This window comes from Symphalangus syndactylus, chromosome 14, assembly GCF_028878055.3.
Source record: "Symphalangus syndactylus isolate Jambi chromosome 14, NHGRI_mSymSyn1-v2.1_pri, whole genome shotgun sequence".
In the NCBI taxonomy this organism is placed as follows: domain Eukaryota; kingdom Metazoa; phylum Chordata; class Mammalia; order Primates; family Hylobatidae; genus Symphalangus; species Symphalangus syndactylus.
In genome coordinates, this window is record NC_072436.2 from 78,842,787 (window position 1) to 78,864,229 (window position 21,443).

A 21,443-nucleotide genomic window follows, 5' to 3' on the forward strand; every position below is an offset into this window, starting at 1 on the left:
AGTACAAAGAAAAGCTGGTACCATTTTTACAGGAACTATTTGAAAATATTGAGGAGGAGGAACTCCTCCCCAACTCATTCTATGAGGCCAACATAATCTTGATACCAAAATCTGGCAGAGACACACATACACACACACAAACTTCAAGCCAATACCCTCGATGAACATCAATGCAAAAATCCTCAACAAAATACTGGCAAACCAAATCCAGCAGCACATCAAAAAGTTAATCCATCATGATCAAGTACGCTTCATCCCCAGGATGCAAGGTTGCCTCAACATACACTTATCAATTAATCTGATTCGTCACATAAACAAAACTAAAGATAAAAACCATGTGATAATATATGCAGAAAAGGCTTTCAATAAAATTCAATGCCTCTCCATACTAAAAACTCCAAAAAATCTGGGTATTGAAGAAACATAGCTCAAAGTGATGAGCTGTTTTTGCACCAGTATCATGCTGTTTTGGTTACTGTAGCCCTGTAGTATAGTTTAAAGTTGGGTAACATGATGCCTCCAGCTTCGTTCTTTTTGCCGAGGATTGCTTGGCTATTAGGGCTCTTTTATTTTTGGTTCCATATGAATTTTGAAATAGTTTGCTCTAGTTCTGTGAGGAATGCCATTGGTAATTTAATAGGGATAGCTTGCATCTGTAAATTACTTTGGACAGTATAGCCATTTTAATGATGTTAATTCTTCCTACCCATGAGCATGAAATGTTTTTCCATTTGTTTGTGTCTTCTCTGATTTCTTTGAGCAGTGTTTTGTAATTCTTCTAGAGATCTCCTAGAGATCTTTGACCTCCCTGGTTAGCTGTATTCCTAGGTATTTTATTTTTTCTGTGTGTAGCAATTATGAATGGGATTGTGTTCTTCATTTGACTCTCTGCTTGACTTGATATATAGGCCTGCTAGTAATTTTTGCACATTGATTTTGTATGCTAAGACTTTGCTAAAGTTTATCAGCAGAAGAAGCTTTGGGGCCAAGACTATGGGGTTTTCTAGATATAGAATCATGTCATCTGTAAACAGAGACAGTTTGACTTCCTATCTATTCCTCTCTTCCTTCCTCTATTTGGATGCCCTTCCAGTTTTGCACATTCAGTGTAATGTTGGCTGTGGGTTTGTCATGGCTAGCTCTCATCATTTTGGCACTTCCGACTAGAAGGGCAAGAGGGGCCAGTGTTGTTGTTATCTGAAAGGTAAGTGCAGCCCACAATTAAAAATGCAGTGAAGAAGAATATATGCATATGTTTAAGTTAATATAATTGAGATATATTTAGCAGACAGAATCAATAGAGTTGATGAGTGACTAACTGGATGTGTGGGGAGTTTATATCACTCCCAGGTTTTTGACTTGGGCAACTGGGCACTCATGAAGGAAAAAGAGGATCCAGGGAGAGGAACTTGTCTGAGGACTGGGGTAGGGCTGAACAGCTGCATTCGAGACTGGTGGAGGGTGGGCTGGGCATGGGATGCACAAACGGAAATTCAACTGGGTCTGCAGCTCACACATAGGCATGACCAGCATAGAGATAGAGAGGCCCCAGTGCTGCTGAGTAACTGTGATTCCCCAGGTGATGGCATCAGCTGAGAAGGGAAGGAAGCCCATGTGAGGACACTGAAGAAGGAGTGAGCAGACAATAAGAAGCCCACAGAAGACAGAGAAGGAACAACTAGAGGGAGAAGCCAAGGCAGGCGTGTGTGGTAACATATAGGAACTGAGGGAGAGGACATTTCAAGATGGAGGGGATGCCATACAACAGGACTATGTGATGGTTTTTGGCTGTGTCCATAGGAAGTCACAACAGGCAAGGGAAAGAAACCAGAACTCAGTCATGGAGTTAAGAAGTGAGTCAGAGAGGAGATGGGTAGGGACAGTGAGGTAAGGCCTCTTTTTAAGGAAGTTTGGCTGAAGGATAGACTAGCTGGACACATGCTGGCTGTGTGGGGTAGAGGGAGGAATGATGGAGGGTAGGAGAGCCTTGAGCCTACGAGAAGAGTCTCCTAGAATAGAGAAGCTGAGGTTAAAGTTGTGGAAGAGAGTGGGGATAACTGAGTGACAGATAATCAGGAGAAGAAAAGGAGATCCAGAATCATGACAGAGAGATGACCTTTGCCAAGAGCACAGCCGTCTTTCACTGTCACAGACAGGTAGGACAAAACAACTGGTGTTCAAGAGTTGGTTTGTAGCACAGTATTTTAACTATGTCCTTTAAAAAGTTTCTCCACAGACACTACTCAAAGCAGTCCTTCACTACAGTGGCAGACAGACCTGAAAATTTTCACCTGAAGCAGCAGAGTGAACTGCAGAGTCAGGTAATTTCTAGAAGGCTTGCTTTGTTACATTGATACTGAAGATTATTCATGAGGCCAGTCTTCTGAGATTCCTGTCATTTCTGTCATGCCAGGTCACCAACCAGTATGGAGGCTAAAAGCGGGCCTCTTTGGGGATTCCAGGCGGAAGTGTTGGACATCTGTAGTATTCCTGGTCTCGAATCATCCTGATATTCTTCATTTTGATTGGACTAGGGCAAGGAAATGAGTTCTGATCAGAGTCAATGTTTCCCAACAATGTTGATTTATTTGGTCCTAAACATTTAAACACATTTTATAAATAGCTTTTCCACATCACATATATAGGGAAAAACAGGGAGTTAACTTGGCCCAGCAGCACTGTTTGTGGGGCTAACACCCTGTGTATCTCACACCAGCCCTAAGCTTTGTTTCCCTCCTGTGACTTTGCTCCTATTTCTTTCATATGAATGTTCATTTTCTTTGAAAATGAGCTCATTTCCTCATTTACTTTCCATATTTCAGCAGGAACAAAGATCACCACAACTGGCTCCCCTTCAACTATGTTAGATGGCAACTTGCCTTTAGTATGGTGAAACACATCAGTTAAGACTGGGGTTGTGCATGGCAGGACTTTCTACAAGGACACACAGTCTCCTTAATAAACATGAGATGCTCTCTTTCCAGAAGTTTTCTTGCCTGACACAGCATAGGAAGATGCTGAGCGGCCACACAGTGATCCATTGGTCAGTGGTGACATAAGGAGGTCAGAGGGGAGGAGTGAGGAGAAGTAGGGAAGACTGGATGGTTGTAGGCCTCCTTCATCTGTTCATTGGCTGTGGCATTAGGCCAGCTACTCTTTGCACTTCTGTAAAGTGAGATGGTCGATCTTGTCTGCCTCTCTAGAGGATGGCTGCAAGTGTCAAATGGGGTAGTTAGGTGGGAGGGCATTTCAAAAAGTTAAAAAATACGACTTTGGAGGCTTGTTATGTTGATGAGGATTATAATCCCTGAGAATTCCTGGTATGAAAAAGGGAAAAGAAGATAATTTGTGAAAGAAGTAAGTGTCCAGTTACTAGTCTTTGAAAAGGGTCAGTCTGTAGCTCTTCTTAATGAGAATAGGCAGCTTTCAGTTGCTCAGGGTCAGGTTTCCTTAGTGGTGTATCTAATCACAGGAAAGATTGTGGTTCCCTCCAGTCTCTTTCTGGGGAACTTGAGCCCACTTCTCATTTCATTTAATTAGAGGAAATAGAACTCAAAGTACAATTTACTGTTGTTTAACAATGCCACAAAGACATGGTTGGGAGCTATTTTTTGATTTGTGTAAAATGCTGTTTTTGTGTGCTCATAATGGTTCCAAAAATTGGGTGCTGGCCAAAGAGAGATACTGTTCCAGAAGCCAGCAAGAAGACCTCTGTTCATTCACACCCCCAGGGCTATCAGGAATTGACTCCAGGGTGTGCAAATCCAATTTGCCTATCTTCTCAAGTTAGGGTTAATCGGATAATTCTGGAGAAGTACACATTGAAAACTAGAACTAAGCCAAGCAATTAAATACGTTTCCTGCCTATTACATGCCTTGGTACTGTGCAAAAGAGCTCACAGGGCATCTGAGGAAAGATCACTAACGCACACCTCAAATGACTGTGTCTGATTTCCTAGAAGGACTTAGAAAGGGAACGATCACTGTGGATTGGACTAGATAGTGCCTCATGCTGGAGGTGGGCTTTGAATGGAGACTTGAAGGTTGAGAAAAAGTGATATAAACACTGGCTCCTTCCTTTTGAAGGGACACCAAACTCTTTGGGCTTAGTGGTTATAGATGCCTTTAGCGCAGCCCAGGAGCAAACATTTATTGTCTACCTATCATGTTTGGCTTTGGAAATGCAAATAAAAAAGGAGGTCACTATTTTATGAAAGGATGATTTTATTCTACCTGATGTAGCCAGCTGCAAGCTTCAGAAGGCAGCACATACAATAATTATGGGCTGGTGAGATGAGAGCTAATGGAGAGATGTACAAAGTGCCATGGGATCACCAAGCAGTGGTCAGGTGAAGGCATCTGATTTTCTTTAAGATCTTGCTCAAATGTCATCTCCTCTAGAAGAAAATGTAGGGCTTCATCAGGCAGACAACATGGGGAAATTGATCTCAGTTCAAGAAACATGTATTGATTATCTAATATGTTCAAGCAGTTGTACACTGGGGATAGAAAAACATTGTCATCATCATCATCATCAACAACAACAATCTTGCTGTATTCCAGGCACATAATTTTACATGTATTATCTCATTTAATCTCAAACAACTCTATGATATAGGTGTTTATTATTATCCGTATTTAGATGAAACATTTAACCTTCAGAGAATTTAAATAAGTTGCACTTGCAGGCTTAGCAGGTGAGGAATCAAATTTAGGACCTAGATCAGTGATCCCCTAAATCTACAATCTTAACCAGTACCCTGTTCTCTTTGCTTAGAGAGCACCTAGAGAAAATCTGTAAGCAAATAATCACAAAACAAGGGATGACACAATATATGTAAATGTAGGATTTTACATTAAGTGGAAGAAAGAAGAAGGTCATTATTTACTTTTTCTGGGTGAGAGAGATGAAAACACTTCTGCAAGAGTATTTCTAATTTCACCAAAGTATGGAAAGATGTTTATCCTAATAACAATACTCAGTAATGGTATTTGATTTAATTTCAGCCTAGTATATGATTTGATTCTAAAACAGAACATTTACTTAGAATTTTGATATCTGGAATTCTATAGCTCAATGGTTTTGGTGGAAAATTGACTATTAATATTTTATATACTTCTTTTGATAGTTTTGGGGCTAAATTAATCAAATCTATTCATAACTCTAAGTTTTCAAATTCTGAAATCTTTTAGAGTTGTTTAGTTAAAACTAGTTATTTTCTTCCAGTTCGTTAGCTTACCAAATGAACCAAAATAAAGAAAAAACAAAAATTTATTTTCAGTCCGATATAGAAAGTTATTTCTAGTTACATGGTGTTATCTCTTCCTTTAAAAACATTTCTTCTTTCTTTTTTTCTCCCTCTGTCTTTTTGAGGGGATTATAAACACTGCCAGTATTTTTTGCCTAAAGGGTAAATCCTCTTAAACTCTTTTGGGATCTATATTAGGTGCCAGATGGTCATAAGAAAATTATGTGAGATACTGGTGAATAAACAAGCAAACCAGAAGCTAGGTTTTCAGAATAGATGCTAGCCAGTAGTTCACAGGTATTATCCAGCACCTGGTGGGGATCTACTTGGCCAGCCCATGACCACTGTAGATGTGAACTTCCCTGGACCTTGGCAGTCAAGAGGGAGAGAGGCAGAGAAAGCTCCATTATCATCACTAATTCTCTTTTGACCACACACGACAGCATGACCTGCTTCAAAGAAATAACATAAATGGTGGTTAGGTGCCCCCACAGGCCCACAGTAGCCCATTCAACAAAGAGCAAAAGTAAAACTACTCCTGATGGATTTAGCAACATCATAGTTCACTTGTGAGGCAACAGGCTTTTATTGCTTGCTTTGGGACTGGCTTCTTCTCATTTTCTGTAGGAAAGTGAGCCTACCTGACTTAGAAACAAAATTTTGGAACATAAACCCTTTGTAAGTTGGGAGATCCCTAAACTAAAATTTCAAGTGAGATGAAAAGCCCCTTGAGAAAGAAATTTCTGGCTGAGCATGGTGGCTGATACCTCTAATTCCAGCACGTTGGAAGGTTGAGGCAGGAAGATCACTTGAGGCCAGGAGTTTGAGACCAGCCTAAGCAACATAGGGAAACCCCTGTGATATAGTTTGGATCTGTGTCCTCACCCAAATCTCATGTTGAACTTAATCCCCAGTGTTGTAGGTGGGGTCTGGAGGGAGGTGACTGGATTACCAGGGTGGATTTCTCATGAATGGTTTAGTACTATCTCCTTGGTACTCCTCATGATAGCAGATGAGCTCTCGCAAGATCTGGTTGTTTAAAAGTGTGTGGTATCTCCCCCCTCACTCTCTTGTTCCTGCTTTCACTATGTGACATGCCTGCTCCCCCTTCACAATCTGCCAGTAATTTGTGGCAGGTTATGAGTGTGTGTAATTTACGAGTGCTGATAGGATGAAAGATAGAAAATGATTTTAGATAGAAAGAAAATCATTCTGGAAGCTTTGAGTCTTCTTTTGCAATCTATGTTGGTTCTTTTTTAATATTCCTTTTTTAATATCCCCTGGTTCTTTTTAATATTCCTTTTTTAATATCCCCTGTTTCAGCACTTACTGACTTTTTTCCACCAAAACCATTGACTTACTGACTTGGAGTAAGTCTCTCACAATGACTAAATGTAATATGAGATTCTAGGATGTATACTAGAACAGAAAATGGAAACTAAATAAAAACTGAGGAATTCTAAATAAGTGTGGTCTTTAGATAATAATAATATAACAATATTGATGCCTTAATTGTAATGAATACACCACACTAATATAAAATGTTAGTAATAGAGAAAGCAGAGTTTGGGTACTTACCAGGAATATTATACTATTTTCACAATGTTTCTGTAAACCTTAAAGTGTTCAAAAATTAAAATTTATTTAAATCAATTGCAATATATCAATTGAACCCAAATTGTGGAAAGTATAACTTCTATTATAATGTTCCTTGGAAGCTTCTAAAGACAAGGCTTTTCTTTTCTATTTTTAGTAGAAATTACACTTATTTTCAAGTCAAACTGTTAATACATGACAATATTTGCAGTACTGAAAGCTTAATAACTTGTAGATTCATGGTAATGAAAAGCAAAGCATACTGTTGTTTTTGGTTTTGGAATACTGTATAAAATATGGAATCTTTTTTTTTTTTTAAGATGGATTCTCACTCATTTGCCCAGGCTGGAGTGCAGTGGGATGGTCTCAGCTCACTGCAACTTCTGCCCTCTGAGTTCAAGCAATTCTTCTGCTTCAGCCTCCCCAGTAGCTGGGACTACTCAGGCATGTGCCACCATACCTGGCTAATTTTTTTTTTTGTATTTTGAGTAGAGATGGGGTTTCACCATTTTGGCTAGGCTGGTCTCGAATTCCTGACCTCAGGTGATCTGCCCACCTTGGCCTCCAAAAGTGCTGGGATTACAGGCATGAGCCACCATGCCTGGCCAAAACATGTAATCTCTTATTCAAGATTTATAATAACAGTTATGTGATACTCAGTAAGGGATGGTGATCTACATAAAATAAAAGGCCAGGCACAGTGGCTTATGCCTGTAATCTCAGCATTTTGGGAGGCCAAGACACGAGGACTGCTTGAGTTCAAAACCAGCTTTGTCAGCATAGTGAGACCTCATCTCTACAAAAAATCAAAAACATTAGCTGGGGGTGGTGTCACACACTGGTAGTCGCAGATATTTGGGAGGATGAGGTAGGAGGATCACTTGAGCCTGGAAGACAAAGGCCACTACACTTCAGCCTGGGTGACAAAGTAGGATCCTATCTCAAAATGATAGATAAATAGATAGATCAATGTTACTTATCTCAATATTTGAAAGAAAAGTTGAAAAACCTCCAAGCTCAACTAAGAATCAGTTTCTAGAATAAACAGAGGTATAAATCATTATACCTCTTTACTTTAAAAATATTACAGACATTATAAGTATTTTAATAACAAAAAAATCAAGTACTTTATATATACTTTGTAATCTGTCCTTTACAAAATTATTTAACCTTTATGACAGGAGTTACTATGGTGCTCATTCCACAGATGAGGTGCTGAGGTTTAGTGAACTGAATAATTGTTCACAGACAATTGGAGACAGAGACTCAGTTTGCCCATACAAAGATAATTTTAACCAATAGCATTTTACAATAGAATATTATAATACCTATGAATTCTAAAAACATTTTATTCAAATCTCTCTTTTAATATTAGCACCTCTTCAACCTCTTCTTGACTCTACCACCAAATTTATCTTCCTAATCTCTCTTACCCTGTAAATTTCTGTGTGTGTGTGTGTGTGTGTGTGTGTGTGTGTGTGTGTGTGTGAGAGAGAGAGAGAGAGAGATAGAGACAGGGAAAGAGTGAATTTACCAAAAAATAAGATAGGAAGGTTGTCGTAACATCTTCCCTTTTATTTCTCAATTTTGAAGTCCCCATTTTCATCCCTGGGAGAGTTGTTCTAGGATAGGGTAGCTAAAGGAACAGAGAAAATCAGAGTAATGGAATTAGCTAAAAAGGAAAGTGGCGACCTGAAGACCAAACACTAAAGAAGGGGCCAGTGAATGGCAAAGAAAGTGGAGAGCAAAACATGCGGATAGATATAGGGTCCTGGTTAGTGAAGGCCCACAGGCTGGAGGGTAAACCCATGCAAGGGTCAAGTTTAATACAGTGAAAATATAAGTAAGATGGGAGACCTACCACAGTGAACCAACACTTAGCATGTTTCTGATGACAGTGTTTAGATTGCAGTGGTTCTAAAAATTAAGTGATTTTGGAATTGGCATTCCATGTCATTTTAAAAGATAAATGGTAAAGTAAATGTTTTATTCAGATCTCTCTCTCCCTCCCCGCCCACGTTTTTCCTCCACTCTTCTGTTTTTAATGGGGACGTTTAAAATCCAATCTCACATTAATTTTTTCTTAAGTGTAAATAATGGGAAAACTTCACCTTGAGAGGGGACTCCTCAGACCTCCATAATTTCCTGGCTTTTACTGCTAGTTAGTCATCAGGAATAGCCATGGCTAAGAGAGTACCAACTGGGCAAGCCAGTGAATTATACCAGTGCATCTCAGATTTATTGATTTGTTTAACTTTTGGTTTTTGTTCTTTTTTTTTTTTTTTTTCAGAGATAGAATCTCACTGTGTTGACCAGGCTAGTCTTGAACTCTTGGCCCCCAAGCGATCCTTTTGTCTGGAATCCCAAAGTGTCAGATTTACTGAAGAATATTTCATTGTAATTACTTTTTATACCTTATAAGTCAAGAGCTCTGTTTTAAAGACAAAATTTATTGAATATACTTCTTCAAACAAAGTTCCATGTTCTAATCATTGTATGATTTCAGCATTAAATGAAACACAGTAATGAAAGTTGGGCTGATGTTGGTGGTGGTGGTTGCTTTTGTATTCTGATTACAGAACTGTATTTTGAGTGGGCTGAACATAGAGTAAATGCATCCTCAGCTGCTGGTATAGAAACTTTTTTTCCATGAGTGAAACTGCACACTGGGGATGGTAGGTAGGGGCTGTGAGTCCAGAGAGTTAAGCAGTAACCCCAAAGATTTTAACTGGGGTCCAGAACAGCTTTTATCATCGCTCTTCTTTATGTCTATATTTATCTTTAGTAATTGTACCATATGCTGCATTTTCCACTGGTTACATAGGTAAGCCTAGTCCTCCCCACAACATTCTTATACCAATGATGGTGACAATATGCTGTATTTCTTTTGTATCAACTCCTTACTTACTGTAGCTACTCACATTATACTAAGACCACTGGTACTAATCTGTAAACTAATTGTGCAGTACCTGGAAGTACAGATGTGAAAACCTTTTATAGCAATCTGACATTGCCACAATATTTTACATTTTACAAAAAAATAAAAGTCTTTCCCTCTGGGTAGTTTGAAAAGCACCACTGCAGAGAAAATAGTTGATACTTCACAAATGCTTATTTGATTTTCCTGAAGGTGATAAGTAAATTAGATATTCTATAATGTGTTATCTTTAACACAAAAATTAAAGTAACTATTTAAACAATTAAATAACAGAAATTCAGATCCATGGTAAAATCAAAGAATATAAACTAAAAATTCCCTAGCTATACTTTCTGAGCTTGGGTAACTCTTTAACAAAATGTTGATATAGATAAGCATACTTTCAGCATACTTCAGCATTCATGGATAAGCATACTTTCATAAAATCTGAAGAAAAATATATTTGATAATTCCAATGCCTATCTCAGAGCTACTTTTTCTGCTGGTACCTCTGACTGGAATGCTTTTTCTCTCAACTCATACTTTTAAATTCTAGCCCCCTTTCAGGATCCAAATGCTCCGTTTTGTAGAACATGTTTATTAAAATAGTTTATGCTCTCTTATTGTATTATTATATATGATGCCTTAATTCATGGCAACTTGTTAATATGTCATATTTCCTCTTAAGCTTCTTAAGACAGACCATTTATTATCACTTTGCATATTTTTAATCTTTCCCAGAATAGGTGCCCTATAAATGTTTACTCAGTTAACATCATTAAATAAGGCAACACAGTGTAATTTTCACTATTAATAATGACTGCATTAGCAGGGCAAGGACTCTGAGGTATTTGTCTGACAAGCATTCAAATTTGCTAGCCAATGTTAGAACTAGAAATTTTGGAAAAGGTAGTGAGGTCAAGTCATTGACTGACCTTGGCTTTACTCATACGTACTCTAACCAGATGGATACACATCAGAGTCTCAGAGTTTAAATGGGCCATAGGCACCACCTAAATAGTCAAACCATAAAAAGTATATGAGGAACACTTGGAAGATGTATTGAGTTGTTAACCTAAAAGTTAAGAGAACTAAGAATCTAAATGGTGGTTGGTTAAGAAAAATACCATCTCACAAAAGAATACTCCTAACCACTACTGCAAAAAACATACGTTTGGGGAAAATAGACCCATATGGTTTGTACACATTCTCAAATATCTAAAAGTGACTTGGGCTTTTGATATGTAGTTCTAAATGCTTCTGTTAGATTTCCAATTTATCTCTGTTTTGGTACCAGTACCATGCTGTTTTGGTTACTGTAGCCTTGTAGTATAGTTTGAAGTCAGGTAGCGCGATGCCTCCAGCTTTGTTCTTTTGGCTTAGGATTGACTTGGCAACGCAGGCTCTTTTTTGGTTCCATATGAACTTTAAAGTAGTTTTTCCCAATTCTGTGAAGAAAGTCATTGGTAGCTTGATGGGGATGGCATTGAATCTATAAATTACCTTGGGCAGTATGGCTATTTTCACAATATTGATTCTTCCTATCCATGAGCATGGAATGTTCTTCCATTTGTTTGTGTCCTCTTTTATTTCATTGAGCAGTGGTTTGTAGTTCTCCTCGAAGAGGTCCTTCACATCCCTTGTGAGTTGGATTCCTAGGTATTTTATTCTTTGTGAAGCAATTGTGAGTGGGCATTCACTCATGATTTGGCTCTCTGTTTGTCTGTTATTGGTGTATAAGAATGCTTGTGATTTTTGCACATTGATTTTGTATCCTGAGACTTTGCTGAAGTTGCTGATCAGCTTAAGGAGATTTTGGGCTGAGATGATGGGGTTTTCTAGATATACAATCATGTCATCTGCAAACAGGGACAATTTGACTTCCTCTTTTCCTAATTGAATAGCCTTTATTTCTTTCTCCTGCCTGATTGCCCTGGCCAGAACTTCCAACACTACGTTGAATAGGAGTGGTAAGAGAGGGCATCCCTGTCTTGTGCCAGTTTTCAAAGGGAATGCTTCTAGTTTTTGTCCATTCAGTATGATATTGGCTGTGGGTTTGTCATAAATAGCTCTTATTATTTTGAGATACGTCCAATCAGAGATATAGACCAATGGAACAGAACAGAGCCCTCAGAAATAATACCACACATCTACAACCATCTGATCTTTGACAAACCTGACAAAAACAAGAAATGGGGAAAGGATTCCCTATTTAATAAATGGTGCTGGGAAAACCGGCTAGCCATATGTAGAAAGCTGAAACTGGATCCCTTCCTGACACCTTATATAAAAATTAATCCAAGATGGATTAAAGACTTAAATGTTAGACCTAAAACTATAAAAACCCTAGAAGAAAACTTAGGCAATACCATTCAGGACATAGGCATGGGCAAGGACTTCATGTCTGAAACACCAAAAGCAATGGCAACAAAAGCCAAAATTGACAAATGGGATCTAATTAAACTAAAGAGCTTCTGCACAGCAAAAGAAACTACTATCAGAGTGAACAGGCAACCTACAGAATGGGAGAAAATTTTTGCAACCTACTCATCTGACAAAGGGCTAATATCCAGAATCTACAATGAACTCAAACAAATTTACAAGAAAAAAAAACCCTATCAAAAAGTGGGCAAAGGATATGAACAGACACTTCTCAAAAGAAGACATTTATGCAGCCAACAGACACATGAAAAAATGCTCATCATCACTGGCCATAAGAGAAATGCAAATCAAAACCACAATGAGATACCATCTCACACCAGTTAGAATGGCCATCATTAAAAAGTCAGGAAACAACAGGTGTTGGAGAGGATGTGGAGAAATAGGAACACTTTTACACTGTTGGTGGGACTGTAAACTAATTCAACCATTGTGGAAGTCAGTGTGGTGATTCCTCAAGAATCTAGAACTAGAAATACCATTTGACCCAGCCATCCCATTACTGGGTATATACTCAAAGGATTATAAATCATGCTGCTATAAAGACACATGCACACGTATGTTTATTGTGGCACTATTCACAATAGCAAAGACTTGGAACCAACCCAAATGTCCATCAATGATAGACTGGATTAAGAAAATGTGGCACATATACACCATGGAATACTATGCAGCCATAAAAAATGATGAGTTCATGTCCTTTGTAGGGACATAGATGAAGCTGGAAACCATCATTCTCAGCAAACTATTGCAAGGAAAAAAAACCAAACACTGCATGTTCTCACTCTTAGGTGGGAATTGAACAATGAGAACACTTGGACACAGGAAGGGGAACATCACACACTGGGTCCTGTTGTGGGGTGGGGGTATGGGGGAGGGATAGCATTAGGAGATATACCTAATGTAAATGACGAGTTAATGGGTGCAGCACACCAACATGGCACATGTATACATATGTAACAAACCTGCACGTTGTGCACATGTACCCTAGAACTTAAAGTATAATAAAAAATATATATATTTAAAAAAACAAAAAATAAAGTGCTAATTGTAAAAAACAACAAAAAAAAAGATTTCCAATTTAGATTGAACCTTCAATGTATACCTTAAGCAAGTGACTTGAAGGAAATTTGAATGCTGCGTGCCTTCTCCCAGCTCTGCCACGCTGAGGATGGGAACCCAGTGGCACCTGAGACTCCTGGATGTAGTGCCTGGGTGACATTCCTGTGGAGAAAAGTACTTTAGTGCCAGTCTCTAGATGTCTTCTCATGAGTCTTCTGCTTTCACATGAAGCTTTTGAGAAGACAGAAGGAAAAAAATGTGAGAAGAAATACATTGCCTTCCAGAAGATAGACCTGTTGTGCAGAGGTGCATACAACTGAGGACAGAGTTCAACATTTTAAATTACATTTCCACGTAGTTTCTGTGACTTCATTTAAGAGACCATTTTTTGAATCCCATGGTTCCAATTTGTGCCTATTTTCCTGTTCACGTAAATTTATAGGAATATACATGCCAGCTGTGAGAGATGACTATTTCACTGTTGCTCTTATATCCCCCCACAGTTGTCACAAGGACACCGATATCACACAGTGACATGAACCTAGACATACAGTACACTTGGCAGAAGAATTTTCCAGGTCTAGCCCAGCAGTCCATTCAATTATCTAAAATTGTGATACAGAGAAAAATAGAAACACATATGAAACACTATAATCAAGATACCCTGAAGTAAAAAACAGAATAATTTTCATTAATGCATGACACATGCAAAGCCATATTGCACGTGCCATGTATGATCCTTCTCTATAATCTGTGTTTATAGGGCATATCTATGTACAGCGTCTATTACATAGAATTAGGCTCAGCCAGAAGGGGGCCAACATGGCCAACTAGAAGCAGCTATGGTGCATGGCTCTCAGAAGAATGAAAGCGATGAGTAAATACAGCACCTTCAACTGAAATATCCAAGTACTCACATTGGAACTGATCAGGAAAACAGCTCCACCCATGGAGAATGGAAAAAAGCAGGGCAGGGTGACAGCCCACCCAGAAGCGACACAGAGCCACGGGGAACCCCTTCACCTGCCCAGGGAAGTGACGAGTGAATGTGTGAAAATAAACTCCAAACCAGAATTTCATATCCAGCCAAACTAAGCTTCATAAGCAAAGGAGAAATAAGCTCCTTTTCAGACAAGCAAATGCTGAGAAAATTTGTTACCACTAGATCTGCTTTACAAGAGCTCGTGAAGCTCAGAAGTGTCCCACAACTACATGGAAATTGAACAGCCTACTTCTGAATGACTCCTGGGTAAATAATGAAATTAAGGCAGAAATCAAGAAGTTCTTTGAAACCAATGAGAACAAAGAGACAATGTGCCAGAATCTCTGGGACACAGTTGAGGCAATGTTAAGAGGGAAATTATTCCTCTAAATGACCTTATTCAAAAGCTAGAAAAATCTCAAGTTAACAACATAACATCACAACTAAAAGAACTAGAGAAGCAAGAGCAAACAAACCTCAAATCTAGAAGACAAGAATCAACCAAAATAAGAGTTGAACTGAAGAAGATAGACACGCACACCCACAAATTCAAAAGATCAATGAATCGAAGAGCTGGTTTCTTGAAAAAAAGTAATAAAATAGATTGACCACTAGCTAGACTAATAAGGAAGAAAAGAGAGAAGATTCAAATAAACACAATCAGAAATAATAAGGGTGATATTACCACTGACCCCACAGAAATACAACCATCTGAGAATATTATAAACATCTCTATGCACATAAACTAGAAAATCTAGAAGAAATGGATAAATTCCTGGACACATACACCCTCCCAAGATTGAACCATTGAATCCCTGAACAGACCAATGAGTTCTGAAATTGAGGCAGTAATAAATAGCCTACCAACCAAAAAAAAAAAAAAGCCCAGTACCAGATGGATTCATAGCTCAATTCTACCAAATGTACAAAGAAGAGCTGGTACCATTCCTGCTGAAACTATTCCAAAACAATTGAAAGTCCCTTCCTAATGTTGTATGAGGCCAACATCATCCTGATACCAAAACCAGGCACAGATACAACAAAAAAAGAAAACTTCAGGCCAATATGCTTGATGAACATTGATGCAAAAATCCTCAATAAAATATTGGCAAACCGAATCCAGCAGTACATCAAAAAGCTTATCCACTGTGATCAAGTAGGCTTCATCCCTGGGATGCAAGGTTGGTTCAACGTACACAAATCAATAAATGTGATTCATCACATAAACAGAACTAAAGACAAAAGCCACATGATTATGTTAATAGATGCAGAAAATGCTTTGATAAAATTGAACAACCTTCATGTTAAAAACTCTCAATAAACTATGTATTGAAGGAATGTACCTCAAAATAATCAGAGCCATATATGACAAACCCACAGCCAATATCATACTGAATGGGCAAAAGCTGGAAGCACTCCCCTTGAAAACTGACACAAGACAAGGATGCCCTCTGTCACCACTCCTATTCAACATAGTATTGGAAGTTCTGGCCAGGGCAATTAGGCAAGAGAAAGAAATAAAGTGTATTCGAGTAGGAAGAGAGGAAGTCAAACTATCCCTGTTTGACCCCATGATCTCAGCCCCAAAGCTATTTATTTATTTATTTATTTATTTAGAGATGGAGTCTTGCTGTGTCGCTCAGGCTGGAGTGCAGTGGCACAATCTTGGCTCACTGCAACCTCTGCCTCCTGGGTTCAAGCGATTCTCCTGCCTCAGCCTCCTGAGTAGCTGCTACTATAGGTGTGTGCCACGACATCTGGCTAATTTTTTGTATTTTTAGTAGAGACGGGGTTTCACTATGTTAGCCAGGATGGTCTTGGTCACCTGACCTCATGATCCACCCGCCTCAGCCTCCCAAAGTGCTGGGATTACAGGCATGAGCCACCGCTCCCAGCCTCCAAAGCTTCTTAAGCTGATAAGCAACTTCAGCAAGGTCTCAAGTTACAAAATTAATGTGCGAAAATTGTTATAGCATTTCTATACACCAACAACAATCAAGCTGAGAGCCAAATCATGAGTGAGCTCCCACTCACAATTGCTACAAGAAGAATAAAGTACCTAGTAATTCAGGTAATGAGGGAAGTGAAGGACCTTTACAAAGAGAACAACAAACCACTGCTCAAAGAAATCAGAGAGGATACAAATGGAAAAACATTCCATGCTCATGTATAGGAAGAATCAATATTATGAAGATGGCCATACTGCCCAAAGTAATTTATTGATCCGATGCTATTCCCATTAAACTACCAAGGAAGTTCTTCACGGAAATAGAAAAAAAAAATTTTAAATTCATGTGGAACCCAAAGAGAGCCTGAAGAGCCAAGGCAATTCTCAGCAAAAAGAAAAATCTGGAGGCATCATGCTCTTCAACTTCAAACTATACTACAGGTCTACAGTAACCAAAGCAGCATGGCACTGGTGCAAGAAAAGACACATAGACCAATGGAACAGAATAGAGAACCCAGAAATAAGACTACACCCCTACAGCAATCTGATATTTGACAAACCCAACAAAAACAAGCAATGGAGAAAGGATTCTCTAATAAATGGTGCTGGGAAAGCTGGCTAGCCATATGTGCAAATTGAAACTGGACTCCAGCCTCACACCTTATATAAAAATCAGCTCAAGATGAATTAAAGACTTAAATGTAAAACCCCAAACTATAAAAATCCTAGAAGAAAGCCTAGGCAATACCATTCAGAACATAGACAAGGGCAAAGATTTCATGACAAAGATGACAAAAGCAATTGCAACAAAAGCCAAAGTTGACAAATGGGATCTAATTAAACCAAAGAGCTTCTGCACAGCAAAAGAAACTATCAACAGAGTAAACAGACAACCTAAAGAATGAGAGAAAAGTTTTGAAAACTATGCATCTAACAAAGGTCTAATATCTAGCATCTGTAAGAAACTTGGCTGGGCATCGTGGCTCACACCTGTAATCACAGCACTGTGGGAGGCCAAGGCAGGAGGATCACCTGAGGTCAGGAGTTCAAGACCAGCCTGGCCAACATGATGAAACTACGTCTCTAGTAAAAATATAAACATTAGCTGGGCGTGGTGGCACGTGCCTGTAATCCCAGCTACTCGGGAGGCTGAGGCAGAAGAATTGCTTGAACCCAAGAGGCAGAGGTTGCGGTGAGCCGAGATTGCACCACAGCACTCCAGCCTGGGCAAAAGAGTGAGACTCCGTCTCAAAAAAAAAAGAAAAATTCAAAACAACCCCACTAAAAAGTGGGCAAAGGACATGAAAAGACACTTTTCAAAAGAAGACATACATGCAGCCAACAATCATATGAAAAAAAGCTCAACATCACTGATCAGTAGAGAAATGCAAATTAAAAACCACAATGAGATACTATCTCAGACCAGTCAGAATGGCGATTATTAAAAAGTCCAAAAATAACAGGTGCTGGCAAGGTTATGGAGAAAAAGGAGCACTTTTATACTGTTGATGGGAATATAAGTTAGTTCAACCACTGTGGAAAACAGTGTGATGATTCCTCAAAGACCTAGAGAAATAAATAACATTCACCCCAGCAATCTTATTACTGGGTATATAACCAAAGGAATGTAAATCATTCTATTATAAAGACATATGTATGCATATGTCCATTGCAGCACTATTCACAATAGCACAGACATGGAATCAATCTAAATGCCCATCAAAGATAGACTGGATAAAGAAAATGTGGTATATAAACACCACGAAATACTATGCAGTTATAAAAAGTAAGAATAAGATCACGACCTTTGCAGGGACATGGATGGAGCTGGAGGCCATTATCCTTAGCAAACTAATGCAGGAACAGAAATCCAAATATTATACCACATGTTCTTACTCATAAGTGGGAGCTAAATGATGAGAACATATGGATGCATAGAAGGGAACAATGCACACTGGGGCCTACCAGAGGATGGAGGTGGGAAGAGGGAGAGCATCAGGAAAAATAACTAATGGATACTAGGTTTAATACCTGGGTGATGAAATAATATGTACAACAAACTCCTATGACACATGTTTACCTATGTAACAAACCTGCACATCCTGCACATGTACCCCGAATTTAAAAGTTTTAAAAAAAGTATTTCAAGATAAATGTGTTCTTATTGAATAAACAATAATTTTGTGAAAAAAAAGAGGCTCAATTGAAGGTGACAGAAGAGCTCCCAAATAACAGTCACCTAAACAAGTTAGTATACTTCTTGCTGACACAAAATTAGACAGAGTCTTGGCCATCCGGGTTTGGTGTGGCAGCTCTGTTTCATGAGCCACTGGGACTCCACACTCCCCCAGCTTTACCTAGGGCATGTCTCATTTACTAATAGTCACATAGAGCTGCTGGAGCTCCAGGAAATATAAGTGCATCCAAGCTGTAGTAATGAAAGAGGAGTAGAAAGGACAAAAGATACCCTCCTGTAAGGAAAGACCCTGGAAGTCACAGGCAAATAATCGTGCCTTCATCTCACTTTCCCAAATTTAGTTCCATGGTCACAGTGACCTGCAAGGGAGGCTAAGAAACGTAGTGTTTACATAAATGATAATGTTCTCAGCTGACTATGTGGAGTTCTAAGGAAAAATGGGATTTAATAAATATTAAATATTTATTATTTAATATTCAATAAATATTAAAAAGAAACTAGGATCCTTTGACACACATAATACTCATTCTACAATAGTAATAATTCCTTTTTAAGGTACTCTTATATTACCTAGAAAAAACTGGGGAAATGCAGACTCTGAAAACAATATGAAGAGGCAATTCAAAGTAGAGAAAACTTTAATGGGTTAGAAATATGTGAAGAGCAACTCAGAAATATTAGTGGCCTAATAAGTGACACAAAATAACACTTTATATTTGTTTATTAATTTTAGAAATTTGGATTATGTCAAACATTAGTGAAAATGAGAGGATATGGGCATGTTCATGTTTTACTTCAAGGATGCAGACTCCTTTGGAGATTATTTTCTTAGTACTTAGGGAAAATTATTATGTGTATACTTTATGTCCTGACCATCACATCCTGGGTATATTCCCCTGATAAGCAGCCACAGAAGTCTATCAGAGGACATTTTCAAAGATCTTATTTGCAATATTTTATTCTACTTCTAATTGTACTGAATTTAGATGCCCTTTACTTGGAGATTTCATGCATAAGACATGGAACAGCTATTATAAACAAATTCATGATGTAATATGCATATATGAACTATATATTCCACATGAAATATGTATTTGTGTACATATGTGCACAATACATACAAAGCACTATTGGTAGGCTTAAAATGATGTGCAAGTACATTAAGCATATTCTAAGAAGCAGATGGCTATCTATAAATAAATAACTTACGTATATTTAAAAGATACGCACATGGCTGGGTGCAGCAGCTCACACTTGTAATCTCAGCACTTCGGGAGGCCTAGGAGGGTGTACCACTTGAGTCCAGGAGTATAATATGAGCCTCGGCAGCATGGTGAAACCCCATCTCTACCAAAAATAGAAAAATTAGCCAGGCGTGGTTGCGCCTGCCCGTAGTCCCAGCTACTTTTTGGGGGCTGAGGTGAAAGGACCACTTGAGCCTGAGAAGTTGAGGCTGCAGTGAACTGAGATTGTGCCACTGCATTCCAGCCTGGGTGACAAAGTGAGATGACCCTGTCTCAAAAATAAAAGAAAGCACAGCATTATGTAATTTTCAAAGACATCTCCAAGGACATACATCAAGCACATGAGAGTAAAAACCTATGCGGAAAAATTAGAAAATTCAAGTGAGGTAAAAAAATGGTGGAAAATAAAGGTAGAGAAAAATGAGAGGTGATTTCCAATGGCAAACTGCGACGATGAACTCAATTCAGTGCACTATTTCTTCCACTCTTACACTTAACAGGATAAAAAGCCATTCCTAGCGTTTCACTGGTATAAACTCTTCAAAATGGGATTCTTGTCCTTTGATTATTTTAGGTTGACAAATTTATACCAAAATAGTGGGCTTTGTAAATCAGTGTCTTTATTTCCTTAAATAGTATGTCTTTAAAATATTAAATTGTATCCCTTGTTTGTCTTGTCTTTTCCACAAGCAGATGAAACTTCCTCCCCAACAAGCTGATGGAAGCTTATGCATGTTACTTCAGGGAAGCGACATGGCAGGGTGGAAGTAAAATGGACCTGCACATTTTAAAAAATGTTTTGTTTTGTTTCTTGAAGGGCCCCAGGGGCTTATAAAGGAGAGGAAGGGGATGGAGTGTGAGGTTAGTAAAAGCAGCGGAAGCTGGCTTGGCATCCTGGAGGAGCAGGAAGAGAGTTCATGTTCCACCTTCCCCTCTTCCCCACTATTCCACAGGGTCTGGAGGAGAAGAGCAGAGGGGTCTCTGGTTCCCAGGAAAGGGCCTGGGCCAGACTTTCTGATGGAGACAGCTGGGTGGTGAGTGTCCAGGCAGACAGGACTGAGGCTTGTCTCACAGAAGATTCTCACCACTCAAGTGAGGTGCAGAAGCAGCAGCGAGCCAGCACTTTTGAAGGGAACACCTGAGCACAACTCATTCTTTCTTGATGAGGCTTTGCTGCTGAGGAGGTCTTGCTATTAATACTTCTCTTTCTGGCAAAAAAAAAAAAAAAAGATTCCTGCACATTTACTGTGAAGGCACGTGATGGCCCTACAGCACCCCCAGAAATCATCAAAATTTGTACTAAAGATCCAGAGTAGAGGTGGTGGTTTGCTGAGTGACTGCTCACAGAGGCAATGTTAGTAGGGTCCTTGCAGATGTCAGGGGGAGGAGGGAGATTCCAAATGGTGGCTATCACCCAGACCACCTCCCCACAATGTTCATGCAGAGGGAATGAGGCAGAAGAGCCACTGCCTGCCTAGCCACTTATCTCTAAGACTTGGTTTTATCCTCTCTGTCCCACTCCAGCACTGATTATTAGCCTCCTGGTGCTCTAGGATACAGCAGAGAGAGCTGGCTGGCTGTACTGGGGAGAATGGGGATGACAAAAGCCTATGGAACCAGGTAACATCGGGTGGCCATCCATTCAAGTCCTATCTGGTCTCTACTTCCATGAGATTTTAAGAGCAGAAAACACAGGGCTTTTTCTAGGGCCACACACTCCTCAGCCTAGCCTTTGAATGCAGAGGCCAGCTGAGAAGCTAGCAGTGCTTCTGACCAAGGCCAGATGCCCAGCTTGGGGCCTCAAGGTTC

At 39.1% G+C, this 21,443-nt stretch overlaps 2 long non-coding RNA genes across 2 annotated transcripts; one reads left to right on the forward strand and one right to left on the reverse strand.

The window, feature by feature from the left end:
* Window positions 1-1,370: 1,370 nt before the first annotated feature.
* LOC134732491 (uncharacterized) lies at window positions 1,371-9,320 on the forward strand. Its single transcript, XR_010115727.1, has 2 exons — window positions 1,371-2,321; window positions 9,136-9,320. It is a non-coding gene; the product is annotated as an uncharacterized lncRNA (long non-coding RNA).
* Window positions 4,207-20,838, reverse strand: LOC134732492 (uncharacterized). Its single transcript, XR_010115728.1, has 3 exons — window positions 19,621-20,838; window positions 13,307-13,425; window positions 4,207-4,397 (listed from the first exon to the last, which is right to left on the reverse strand). It is a non-coding gene; the product is annotated as an uncharacterized lncRNA (long non-coding RNA).
* Between the last annotated feature and the right edge of the window lie 605 nt (window positions 20,839-21,443).